This window comes from Phragmites australis, chromosome 24 (assembly GCF_958298935.1).
Source record: "Phragmites australis chromosome 24, lpPhrAust1.1, whole genome shotgun sequence".
Taxonomy (NCBI): Eukaryota; Viridiplantae; Streptophyta; class Magnoliopsida; order Poales; family Poaceae; genus Phragmites; species Phragmites australis.
In genome coordinates this window covers 21,502,179-21,514,748 of record NC_084944.1, presented here as the reverse complement: position 1 = coordinate 21,514,748, position 12,570 = coordinate 21,502,179, and positions in this window count along the sequence as shown.

Genomic DNA, 12,570 nt, shown 5'->3' with positions numbered 1-12,570 from the left:
GGCTTATGTGTGTCCAGGATGTTCAACACACATAAGGACGTCACAGGTGAAGTAACAAAAGCAATACTTTTATTAAATAAACGTTAAACTCTTACAGCAATTGACATATATTATTTTCTATGAAGATATCTGCAGCGGAATAGAAGCACCGGTGTCCAACAACACCACAGGCAACCGACCGGGAGAACAGCGCCTAGAACGTCACAACCTCGTCTTGATAGTCTTCAACTTCTTCACTCACTGAGCAGCAGCACACATGTCGCATGGTATAGAAAAAATAGCAAGTGTGAGCACACAACGTGCTCAGCAAGTGTGGGAAAGATAATGATATGCAGGCTTATATCAAGAATAGGCTAACACATGGTATATTTGCGTAAATGCGAGTAATGAAAAGATATTTGGACTCAAAAAGCATTAAACAATTATTAAATGAATGTAACCCATACAGTCCAACGTGCAGCATACAAGACTCCTCACCTTGCATACCATAACCGTCTAGTACTCCCTGTACTATAATCAAAACCACAACCATCTAGTACTCCATGTACCATAACCATAACAACAACCATCTAGTACTCCCTGTACCAGAACCATAACCACAACCATCTAGTACTCCATGTACCAGAACCATAACCACAACCAAATCCATAACCATAATCCACTAATCATGTGAGGATCCAAGTCTGTCATAACCGTGAGCACGGCTGTTATAACAGTTTTTACACTCTGCAGAGGTTGTCCAGCTTTCCCCACAAGTCGTGATTTCCATGTTGCCGTGTTAACTAGACACTTAACACACGCCAGTGGTGTGTCGCCCGGAAAGTCACTTCAAAGCGGTTACAAAGTTTCATCCAGTATGTGCATGCCCGCTAGGTTTCACCACCGTCAAAGTGGCATCACACCACCCAGAAGCCCCCTTTTGCGCCTTGTAGCTCCAGGAAGTTTTCACCCTTCCCTTCCACTACACATCTCATACCACTAACCAAATGGTTCTGGCCTTTGCCGTCCCCACACATCCACTCTTCCGTTTGGCACGCACAAAAACTGGAATCCACTAATTAATAGGTTAGGCCTGTCCCATACCAGGTCTCGTGGTTGGTATGATATTTCTTGGGTTGTCGCTCCATGAACCGGTCCTTACTTAGGTTACTTGAGCAAACACTAATCCAACATCATAACCATGACAACCATCAAAACCACTTTGCTCAAGGTTTAAGGTTCCATGTTGCTAGACCATTAACAAATTAACCACCAATATTGCATATGTTCATTAGTCAAGCTTATGACACTTCTCAATATCCCAAAAGCATGGCTAAGCAATCTACCCATAAAAGACACCTAACCATAAACCACCTAGGTTCCAAGGGATGATAAGGAAAAATCTAGGGAAAACCCTAACATAGGTGGCTACCTATTATATTAACAGATACTGCATGCAATTTTGTAAAACAAAACATTTAAAAACATAGGTTCAAGATGATCAAGGACACTTGCCTTTTACCCAATGCTGCTTAGTGTTGTCGAAATCTTAGTCATGAAGTCCCTCGAACTGCTCTGGAACGTTATCGACTAATCGCGAGAACTACCGATAAACAACACAAAGAAAAACACTAAGAACAACATACCAAATATTATTAAAACACTTTAAAAACACTATAGTTGGATAGGGATGATTTTAGAACATTTAGATGCAAGAATCGCCTAAATTGGAGTTAAGATGAAAAGAGAATAGCTTTCGAGAGATGGATTAGACTGAAAAGAAAAACTAGTTTACTGGAGTTATCTTCCTATGAGAAAGGTTTTATTGAACAATTACTGCGTCAGGCTTGAAACATCATTGCACAGGATTCAAGAAGTGTAGGGCAGACTAGACTTCACTGACTAGGCTAAGGAGAATGATGTGGCGCTGACTTGGCATGCTATGCAAATACTATCTTGGATTAAAGAAGAGATATGCTAAGGTATAGTATCTACCACCTATGATAGATCAAAAAGGCTGAATGTTGCACTTCTAGGTTTAGGATACTATTGGTCACTCTATGTAGCGGTGGTGGTTCGGGTTTCGTCGGAGATGGCAATCGAGCATGTGGCCACAAACATCAATGTCGGCTTCAGTGGTGTTTTAGTGAAACGAGGGGAGCATGGCGTAGAACGCGGAAAGACTAACTCAGCGGTATGGTTGGTTTTGGAAGGGGTCATCCGAGGTAGCGGCAAAACAACGATGACTGCTTCTAGGTTTGGTGGTGACCGTGAACAAATATAGGAACAAAGACGCTCGCGTTCCCAGAGATTGGCTATTAATTTTGAGGAACCGTTTGAACAAGGATGTTCATATAACCCGGGAACACAATGGTATGGCATGGGTTTTGGTAGATCATCCACTGAGAAGAAGAACGATCAGCATAGATGAAACGGGTGATGGCTGCGACATGCTGTGGTTGGCAATGGCGTCTTGGTCGTGTCGCTGCACAAACGGGGATGGGCTCCTAGGGTAACATAGAAGACTCCATGGGACACGCCGTGACGCAGTTGGTGCATCCATACGGCTTTCGGATTGACGGGGAACGCGAATGCAAATTTGGTGCGCGCGCAAAACCCATCTAGAAATCGGACAGCAGGTATGTCCACATTGATTGCGGTAGTTTAGCTGCTCTACTGGCCGAACCGTTGGTGAGGGCGTGGGGAACATCATGGGACATGTGCTAGTAAAAGGGCATGGTAAACGGTGCACTAGTTGGCCGGGAACATCGATGCCAATCAGCTACAGCGCTGCTGTCTCGAGGCTGTCCGCAATGGCAACGACAGTGGCGGCGTAGACCGGGCATTGGCCGGGGCTAGAGCTTAGCTAGGGACTTAGTATGATGCTAAAACAGTAGTAAGGGAGGAGAAGATTCCATCCTCACATTGCTTTGATGGTCGAGGAAGGAGGATTCGCGGAGAAGACGACGTAGCGCTTCACGAACGGCGGCGGCAGCGGCTCCGGCGAACGGTGGCGCTCCGGCGACATACGGACAGGGCATCAATGACTTCTAGGGCTTGGGGGCATGGAATAGGGGTAGGAGAGGGCGTGAAACTCATATTTATAGGGCTAGGGCCGGCTGGTTGAGGTGGAGTTCAAACCGAACACGAATCAGATTCGAGTTCGAGTCGGTTACGATTTCCTTTTTCGTAGCTCTCTATTCCGAGGATGATATCTCCATCGTCCGGACACCAAATTGGATGTTTCTTGATTCTAAATTGTAGTACTAGAAAAATTCTACAACTTTGGTAGTCATTAGAACTTCTGAAAACGTAATCTTAATTTCCAAAAATGCGCCACAAGACAAACTGTTTCAACTCGGACTTCTCTACGCAGTACTGATTTCGGGGGTCATAACTCCTAGGTCCATTATCCAAAAGAGGACTTACATAAGTTCAAATCGAAGCTCTCGACGACACCTACAACTTTAGTATTGTTAAGATTTGCATTTGAGGCCGTTTTGAACTCCGAAACATTATGAGAAGATGAGGCTGTCCAGGACTCCGCGAAAATTTACAGATTTCGTGGATCCTTTGTTGGGCCATCTAGAAGACATGGCTAAGGGTTTGGACTTGAGCAATATTGAGCCCAAAGATACTTTAGGTATATCTAGGGCTTAAAAAGAAACTTTTGCAGAGAAATTGAATAGGGTTTGAATTTGAATTGTGTTTGGAGTGAATTTAAGAGAAACGAAAAAGATGAGGTTGAACAAGAATAGGACTAGATAAGGAATTTGAATTTGAATTTGGGTAGAATTTGATAAAGAGGAGAGATTGACTTCAAACAAGGATTTGGATAAGATTTGAATTGAGTTGGAGAAGGATCAGGTATAATCAAGGATTGAATAGTTGATGAATTCAAAGACTTTGAATTCCAACCATTAAGATCCTTAACTTATTCACTACTAAGTTTTGTAAAAACCTTTTCAAAATCTTTTTCACTCAAAACACCAAAGAAAAAGAAAAGGAAAAAGAACTCTAATGCATTTACCTGGCTCCTAAGAAAACTCAGCATGCAATGCACACAAAATAATAACCTATATTGATTGATTGATTAAGAAAATAGGTTTTAAACCTATACTACCAGTGAAGCTATTGAATACTCTTGGAAAATTTTAGAAATTTGAGAAATCTGAAAATTAGGGTGTTACAACGGGCAGCAGCAGCAAGGGGATAAGGAGGTAGGGTGTGTGTGTGTGGTCGGCTGGGCCTATTAGGCCGGCCCAGCTAGCCCACAGATCCTTCGTTTTTTTTGGGTATTACATTCTTCCCCCCTTTAAAGAATTCGTCCCCAAATTCAACCATTCTAGGAAAACAAAACTTAGACCATAAAGTAAAACTCACTAGCTTCGGATAGCTCTGGGTACTTCTTGCGCATTTGCTCTAAGGTCCCACGTTGCTTCACATTCCGACTGCTTAGTCCATAAAACCTTCACATATTTGATTGTCCTCCTCCTCAGGACTCGCTCTAAATAGTCCAAAATACACATTGGATGACACTCAACAGTCATGTCCTGCTCCACTGTAATAGGTCAAGATCAAACTTGTTCACTATCCACTCAACATCTGAAATAAATTATAGTGTTGTAACTCTTTCGCTTGCTCCATTTGAGTGCTTAACACTCGTTGCACAATGAGGGTCCGATAATCCTCTGTGGCAGTGCACCCAATTATTATCCTTGTTCATTATCTATATCAAGTTCGTCCTCATCACCTGCATGGTTAGCTGCAAGAACATAATCATCCTCGACATCACTAGTACTTACATAGCCACTGTCTTCTGTTGCAATGTACGCTCATTGACTTGGGCAATCCTTCATGACATGGCCCATTCCCTTACAACGGCGACGTACAATCCTAGTCGTTCGACCCGTTGAAGCAACCGAAGAAGAGCTCTTGGTCAGAGCCTGCACGCTTGTCGATTTGCTTACCTCAGGTGCTTGTGACGGTGTTGGAGGTACTGCTGAACATGCCTAACTCAAGAAGGGGACAACAGACCGTGTGGTGGAAGGTGGGGCTGTTTTGACTTGTCCAATAGTTGATCTTGGTGTAGTTGAGCTTTCAAAATTGTTCCTTGGCCTCTGTTGTCGTTCCTGTAATTCTTTTTCAGCCAAACATGTAAGTTGGAACAATTTAGGAATACTATCATATTCTTTGTAATCAACTATATCCTGAATTTCATGCCTTAACCCTACATAAAAGCGTGTCATTACAGGCTCTTCATCCTGAATAATATCACAACGCAACATACTAATTTGTAGCTCTTGATAATTTTCTTCTACGGATCTACCATCTTAGTTTAAGTGCTGCAATTTCTTACGCAAATCACGTTTAAAAGAGGGTGAAACAAATCTGTTACGCATAGCAACCTTTAAAGCATTCCATGTAGTAGGCGCTAACCCATCGATGCATACTCTATTCCACTAGATGATTGCAAGTCTTTAAATTCACTAGTGGCTTGCCTAACTCTATGCATTTCAGGAACAAAATGAGCATTAAACTTCTGTTCGATCATCATCTCCCAATCTAAATATTTTTCATCATCGTAAGCACCCACAAAAGAAGGTATGGTAAACTTAACCTTAGCAAATGGATCATCATTAGCACGTGGATTATGTTCATGAAAATTATTACCTCTTATACCTTGACGGTTGAAATTCAATCGGTTCCTTCATCAAAGGCGTCGCGTTCTTACCTCAAAATGTCATCATCCGCGACGGACTCCTCATGTTCATGGCCTGCACCATGAGGATTCACTCGACCATTGTTCGGTGGCTGATTCACCAACCGATCAAAGCGTGTATTGAGCATTGCAATGCTATCGTTGAGTCATTGCAATGCGGTATTTGTTCCCACAAGCTTCTTATCAATGTCATCATTAATAGCTTGTCGATGATCTTCTAGCAAAATTGTGAGTTTTTCCCTCAAAACACACTCTTTCGCATCTGATGCTTCACTTGCCATGGTTAGTAGCAAACAAGAGACAACAAAAACTTATTATCCCTATCGACTACTAGGTGGTGGAGATTGAAGTGGAATCACACACTCTCAAGCATCGTACCACACTCTTGCAAGTGTTCTTACCAATCACAGCAGTTGGCACAACCGGTGGCTAGTTCGTGATACCTTATTGGGTGCGATTGAGGTAGTTGCAAGGGAAAAAATCATTCTGATCGAGAGAAGGTGTATCTTGGATAGGCAATATTTAGTAGCAAGGAATAGCAATAATTGAAATTAGATTAGCAAAGTTGAATAAAAGTTCACAGTACTCGTCACAATTGCTGGCTCGAACACGTTCCTAGAACTAGCTCAAGCAAGCCAAAAATAGGATAGACACAAGCACAATGGAATAAAATTCGCAATGCAAACTGTCTTTTTTCCTCTGAATTTTTTTATACTCCATTTTTGCACTCTTTGCTTCCTTTTTTTTCTTTTTTTTGGCACTCTTTGCTTCTTGCTTTCTATTCTCTCTGAACTCTGGCTTCCTCTGTTTTGGGCTATGGAATTGCTACTCGAACCTTGTCGAACACAGCTCGATATAAAGGGTGTGTGGGGGGTGTTTGAGAGCAACCAGAAACAGAAGGACTTCGACTAGGTGGTCAAATTTGAGATGCTGGTTGAATCCGATAGGGTGATCGAACTCGAGATGCTGGTCGAATCCGACAGGGTGGTCGAACTTGAGATTGTGGTCGAACCCGACTAGTGGTTGAACCCGAGTAGGTGGTCGAAACGACTAGTGATCGAACCCGAGTAGATGGTCGAAATGACTAGTGATCGATCCCGAGATACTCAACAACTTAAACAGCAAAGACTCGACGCTAGTAACTAGAACACATGACTCAACTAGCAACAAAGACACCGACGATGGACTCAAACTCAACAATACGAAAACTGAAAGCAAAATTGCGAAATGCACAAAGTGGTTTGGACAGCGGAAAAACTAAAATCTAAATCTTTAGTAGGGTAATTTTTTGGACTCTAGGCAATGAAACACGACGAAACAAAAGAGGATAACTGAGATTACCTAACAGACAACCGAGGCTCTGATACCAGTGATGGGGCAATTGTTTGTCTGATCTTCCGAAAGGTAATATGATAAGTCGATTTGGTGGAGCTTCGACGTTGTTGATCCAAAGGCTCTGACCATAACAGATCGAGAACCCTCACAACTACTACACCAGTACTCCGTGGTTATCAACTATGCCAAGACACGGTTGATCTCGCCAAAAAGGCTTTTCCTGCAAGCGAATCAAGAACACAAGCAAGAACAGGTAGATACGATCTGAATATTGCTAATTACCGATGAAGTGTTCGAGTTAGGGTTCCACAAACCGATATACGGTGAAACTGTCTAAAACAGAGTAATCTAAGCAAAACTCGAGCCTAAACTATGACGGCTACTGTATATTTATAGGGGGATGTGGAGAGGTAGACCTAGGGTTGTGCAGCCATGGAGAGAGGCGTACATAAACTGGACTCCGACCCCGACACGATTACAAGACCCAATAAGGCCCAAAACGGTGATGCAGCACCTTATTTCATTGACCCTAACTAAACCATAAAGAATATTTGGTTAAGGCTAGATCCATTGGAAAGGACTCGTCATAAGCTTTCCAGGAAGTCCAAGAACGCCTCAATCAGACTTCGTATGCGAGAGTTATGCCTGTTTTACTAACGTGCTGTCCTGAGACTCCGAACCGAATTTAGAGTCCAACTTGAGCTCGACTTGTTGTTCGAGTAGACGTGGCACTCGAGTGATGACGTCCATGTGAACCTGTGATGTCTCTCCCATATTCCTAAACAATAAAATATCATAAGAATTTAGTAGTAATCCATCCAAAAAAATATGAACAACGAGGAACAAGTTCACCTGGTAGTTTAATTGTTGCGCACGTGCTCTTGTAATTGATCCTTGTATCACCTGGTAGTTTAATTGTTGCGCACGTGCTCTTGTAATTGATCCTTGTATCCCTTGAGGAGTAGTATTACACGTATCCGAAGGAGTGATATCCTCATCATATACAAATATACCTTAAATGTACCTGAGGATTGTTAAGTGATGTTTTGTGGAATCTGTTGATGTGGAACATTCGGTTTCTCCATGAGAGGGTGTGATGAAGGTGGGCGATGGGGAATGGGTACCCACTAGGGTATGCTAGATAAATGAAAAATCCGTATCACATTTTACCGTACACCTTGCAAGCAGGGGATCACAGATTGTTGCTGCAAGACATGCAGCGCAAGTGGAAGAGTTGGCAAATAACCAGTGGAACGTCGTATGCATAGATGTACAGGAATTTGTCAAACTCCAAAAGGCTCACCCAGCCGTAGCATCCGTCACCGCCGCCGCTACTAAAGTTGTGCTCATTAAATGAGGTTGTCTTCTCAACCACCCATAGTGATCAAAGAACATGAGAATTATGTCTTGGAAAATGCACTAGACACAGTAAATGAAGGAGGGATATGTAGCTATATTTCTTCTTGGATTTCTATAACGACAAACAAAAAAGAACAATTTTGCAGAGCTAAAGCGTCAAGCATAAAAGAACGGAGGGAGTATTATCTTAGTAAATGATCAATAAAAGAAGACTTTAGTTCGCTCTTATGGCCTAGAAAGCAAAAAGTTTATATAACTGTTTATAAATTACTCACCAATACTATTACAAACAATTAACCAGAATATCCCTATACATGTTTATGAACTATCCACCATTACCATTATAAAAAAGTTAACTCAAAATACCCCTCAATGTATTCCTATACCTCTTTATAAATTATATATCCACCACTGCCATTTTGTCAGTATGGATGAGGACTATGTATTCACGAGAAAACCATTAGGGCTTGTGCTTCTATGGACCTTTTTGTAAAATAATGTTTAAAAATACTAGAGCAGCGCTGTTATTTTCATGACGAGGCATGATAGTATCACGTAAATTCCAGAGAGCGAGCGAAAGAGAGTTTTTGGAGGCAGCTTGTTGCTCTAGGGAATCCGCAAAAGGCTTTTCCTCTGACGGACGCAGCCAGCAGCCACAGCCATATGTAGGCTTGCAGCCCAATTGCCCTCGGGCCTCGGCCATGATTAGTACATGAGATGAGATCAATCAGGCTGATCAATTGAAGTAGTAAACAGTAACCCGTGTCAGACTTCCACTGTGAAGCAAGAGACAGCTCTGAGAGGGCAGAGCTGCTTTGATCATTCTTGTGCCACGGGTATAGTAGGTAAAGCTAGACTGGGAGTCCTTCAGAAATGTTGGTTATCTAGTCGGCAGTGATTACTTGGCAGTGACAATCTGTTATGGACCAGCCGTGATAGTCAAAATTTTTTACTTTTTGGGGCTAGAAAAATTTAAAAATATATTTTTCACTCGAGAAACCCCACGACCGCGCGTCACAAGTCACGCAATTTTTCACGCAAAATACACGTTTGTGCGATTCTGGGACTCAAACCCACGACCTACCTCCTCGCACGAAGCTTCCTTACATCTCACCTATTAATGATTGCTGAAGGCAATAGAATACGCATTAGTTTTGACCCTTCGTGCAGAAATATTTGTATAATTATTATATAAAATTTATGTTCATCTGACTCCAAATGAAAATGTTATCACTGTTGATTTGTGTTAAGATCCGATAGTGATACTTGATTATCTATGTCGGCTCATGATACGGACCGGTAGTGATAATGCCCATATTATCACTGCCAGTCCATATCACGAGACCGCAGTGATAATCAAGTATCACTGTTGGCTTTTGTCATGATCCGGCAGTGATTGTCTGTATTTATTGTCTATAATTATTTCATGGTATATCAACAAGAATTTAATTGTTCGTATTTATTGTCTGTATTTATTAACCTCAAATGCTAGTCGCGGATTCATGTCTGTACCGGGGCTTCGTGTCGCCAGAACTTGCTTCTCTATCAAACTTTAGAGTCACCTGCTGTCTGGGGTACCTTGAACATATTTCTTCTATATAATTAAATTAGTAGTCATAACAAACTCATGCTTTGAAAATATCTTCCACTTGGATAACAAATTATGTGCTATAGTCTCAGGTTTAGAGATGACAAATGATATATGTACATTCATGTCAGAATAACAGTGCACTTTACTCTGCATTTTGAATTACATGGAGGTCTAGGCCAACGATGACCCAATAGCTTCGGTTGGCATGGAGGTCCAGGCCGGCGCAAAGGCCTTCCAACAGTGGCGCGGCAAAGACCTCGCCGCACAACGAGAGGTTACGGCCGAGACCGTAGCCACACAGGCTATTCTCCAATGGTTCTGGGCGCTCGAACCAAAGGGTATTCATGCTTGGGCTCAGCTCCGAGGCATCTCTTCTGACAACACGGAGGACACCCTTTCCTAACCGACATCTTTGGAGAGTTTGGCTGCCCGACATCCTCCTCCTCGACCCCCTCCGGTGGAAGAGGATTCCAAGGGTGCCCAGGACTCCGGGGCGCGCAGACCCCGCCAACGCCATCGACACAGCAATCGTGACGTCAACCACGTGAAAGAGGCTCTGAGTCCATCCTAGTTGAGAAGGAGTAGTTAGGACTACTCCAGCTTCGAGAGCCGGTTCGCCCGACAGCCTCATTGGCCTCCCCGGATGGAAAAGGGCTCCAGGGAAACCACGGGCTCCGGTGCGCACAGCCCCCGCCGACGCCCTGGGAGAAGTACCTCGGAAGGCAGGCAGGACACCTGCATGGGAGGAATTCGGCGACAGGGGACACAAGGGTCGTAAGACTGGAGTGGGCCCCTGAGCAGGTCTCCAAGCCTCCGAGCCCCCTCTGCCGCCACCAACTCGACCGCTGATGATACAATACCCCAGTGATGAGGGCTAAGCCACCCCGACAGCCCTCACCATAATGGAGCCTGATAGGTTATGGACATGAGGGGGCCCCGCCTTAGGCTCCGGATGATCGGAGCTCTTAGCGGGCCTCCCCTGTCGGGCTCAGTACGGGTAGGGTCGGCCGGGGGAAAAGGACTCTAGGCCCCAGCAAGAAGGCCCTGGGTGCTCCGAAGGTCCGCAAGACCAAAACCCTTCGGTGGACGACTCAAGCTAGAGGGGCCAACCCTTCCCCTGTGTTGGAGCTACGGAGGCTTCCGGGCCTCCGACCTTGCGATGGAGACCTTATTTTGGCAAAGGTACGCCTATGACCACCTAGCAATATTTTGGCTAGCCGGTATCTAGCCTAGCTGTTGTAAGTCTCTACGACAGATAGCTACCAGGTAGAAACAGTAGAGCTCAAGTTATATCTTTGTTTCAACAGTAGATAGTAAACTTTAAGTCATATACATGTTCACAATAGATAGCGAAACTTAAGTTATATCTTAGGTTGGCATGTGCTGAGAATATCCGTCCGACCTAGTCATCACTTGTGCCGCACCTAGCCTTTTTCTGACAACAGTAGACTGTCAAACTTAAGCTATATCTCTATTCAAATAGTAGGTAGCAAAACTTAATTTAAGTTATGCCTTCGCTCAAATAGTATACAACAATGAAAGCCTACACACCTACAGGCGCAGGATGCATAGGTCACCTGGAAGGCATATTATGCCTAGGTCATCTTGAAGGCATTGCATAGCCTCGGTATTGTGGATGCCACACACCAGAGGGATAGCCTCGGTAGCGGAGATGCAACGCACCCGAGGGACATCCTCGGTGGCGTACATGCCCACGCACCCATAGGCATAACATGCCTAGGTCACATGGAAGGCATCAAGCCTAGGTCACCTGGAAGGCATTGCATAGCCTTGGTAGGTAGTGGGGCCTACACACTTGCAGGCACAACATGCTTAGGTCACCTGGAAGGCATTGCATAGCCTCGGTAGTGTGGATGCCATGCACTAGAGGGACATCCTCAGTAGCCTGAGTCACCTAGAAGGAAACAAGAATTCTGCTTTGCTCACACCCAACTCGAGAGGAGCCGTATGAGGTGAAACACTCATGTATGGTTCTGTAGAGGGACAGTAAGGGTGCCTTATCTATCGACTTTTCCACTATCAACCCCAAAAAACCCAACTCTGCCTTACGTAAAATTGCCAGAGTACGATTAACCTCTGGATTTGAAATCACTGCTTATATACCTGGTATTGGCCATAATTTACAAGAACATTCTGTAGTATTAGTAAGAGGAGGAAGGGTTAAGGATTTACCTGGTGTGAGATATCGCATTATTCGAGGAACCCTAGATGCTGTCGTAGTAAAGAATCGTCAACAAGGGCGTTCTAGTGTGTTGTAGATTCTTATCCAAGACTTGTATCATTTGATGATGCTATGAGAATCGCTAGAAACATGTGAAGTGTATGGCTAACCCAATAACGAAAGTTTCGTAAGGGGACTGGAGCAGGCTACCATGAGACAAAAGATCTTCTTTCTAAAGAGATTTGATTCGGAACTCTTATATGTCCAAGGTCAATATGGAAATTCTTTCAGAGGTTTTCCCTTACTTTGTCCGTTTCAACAAACAATTCGAAATACCTCGACTTTTTCAGAACAGGTCAGAGTCAAATAGCAATGATTCGAAGCACTTGTTTTTCCATTACA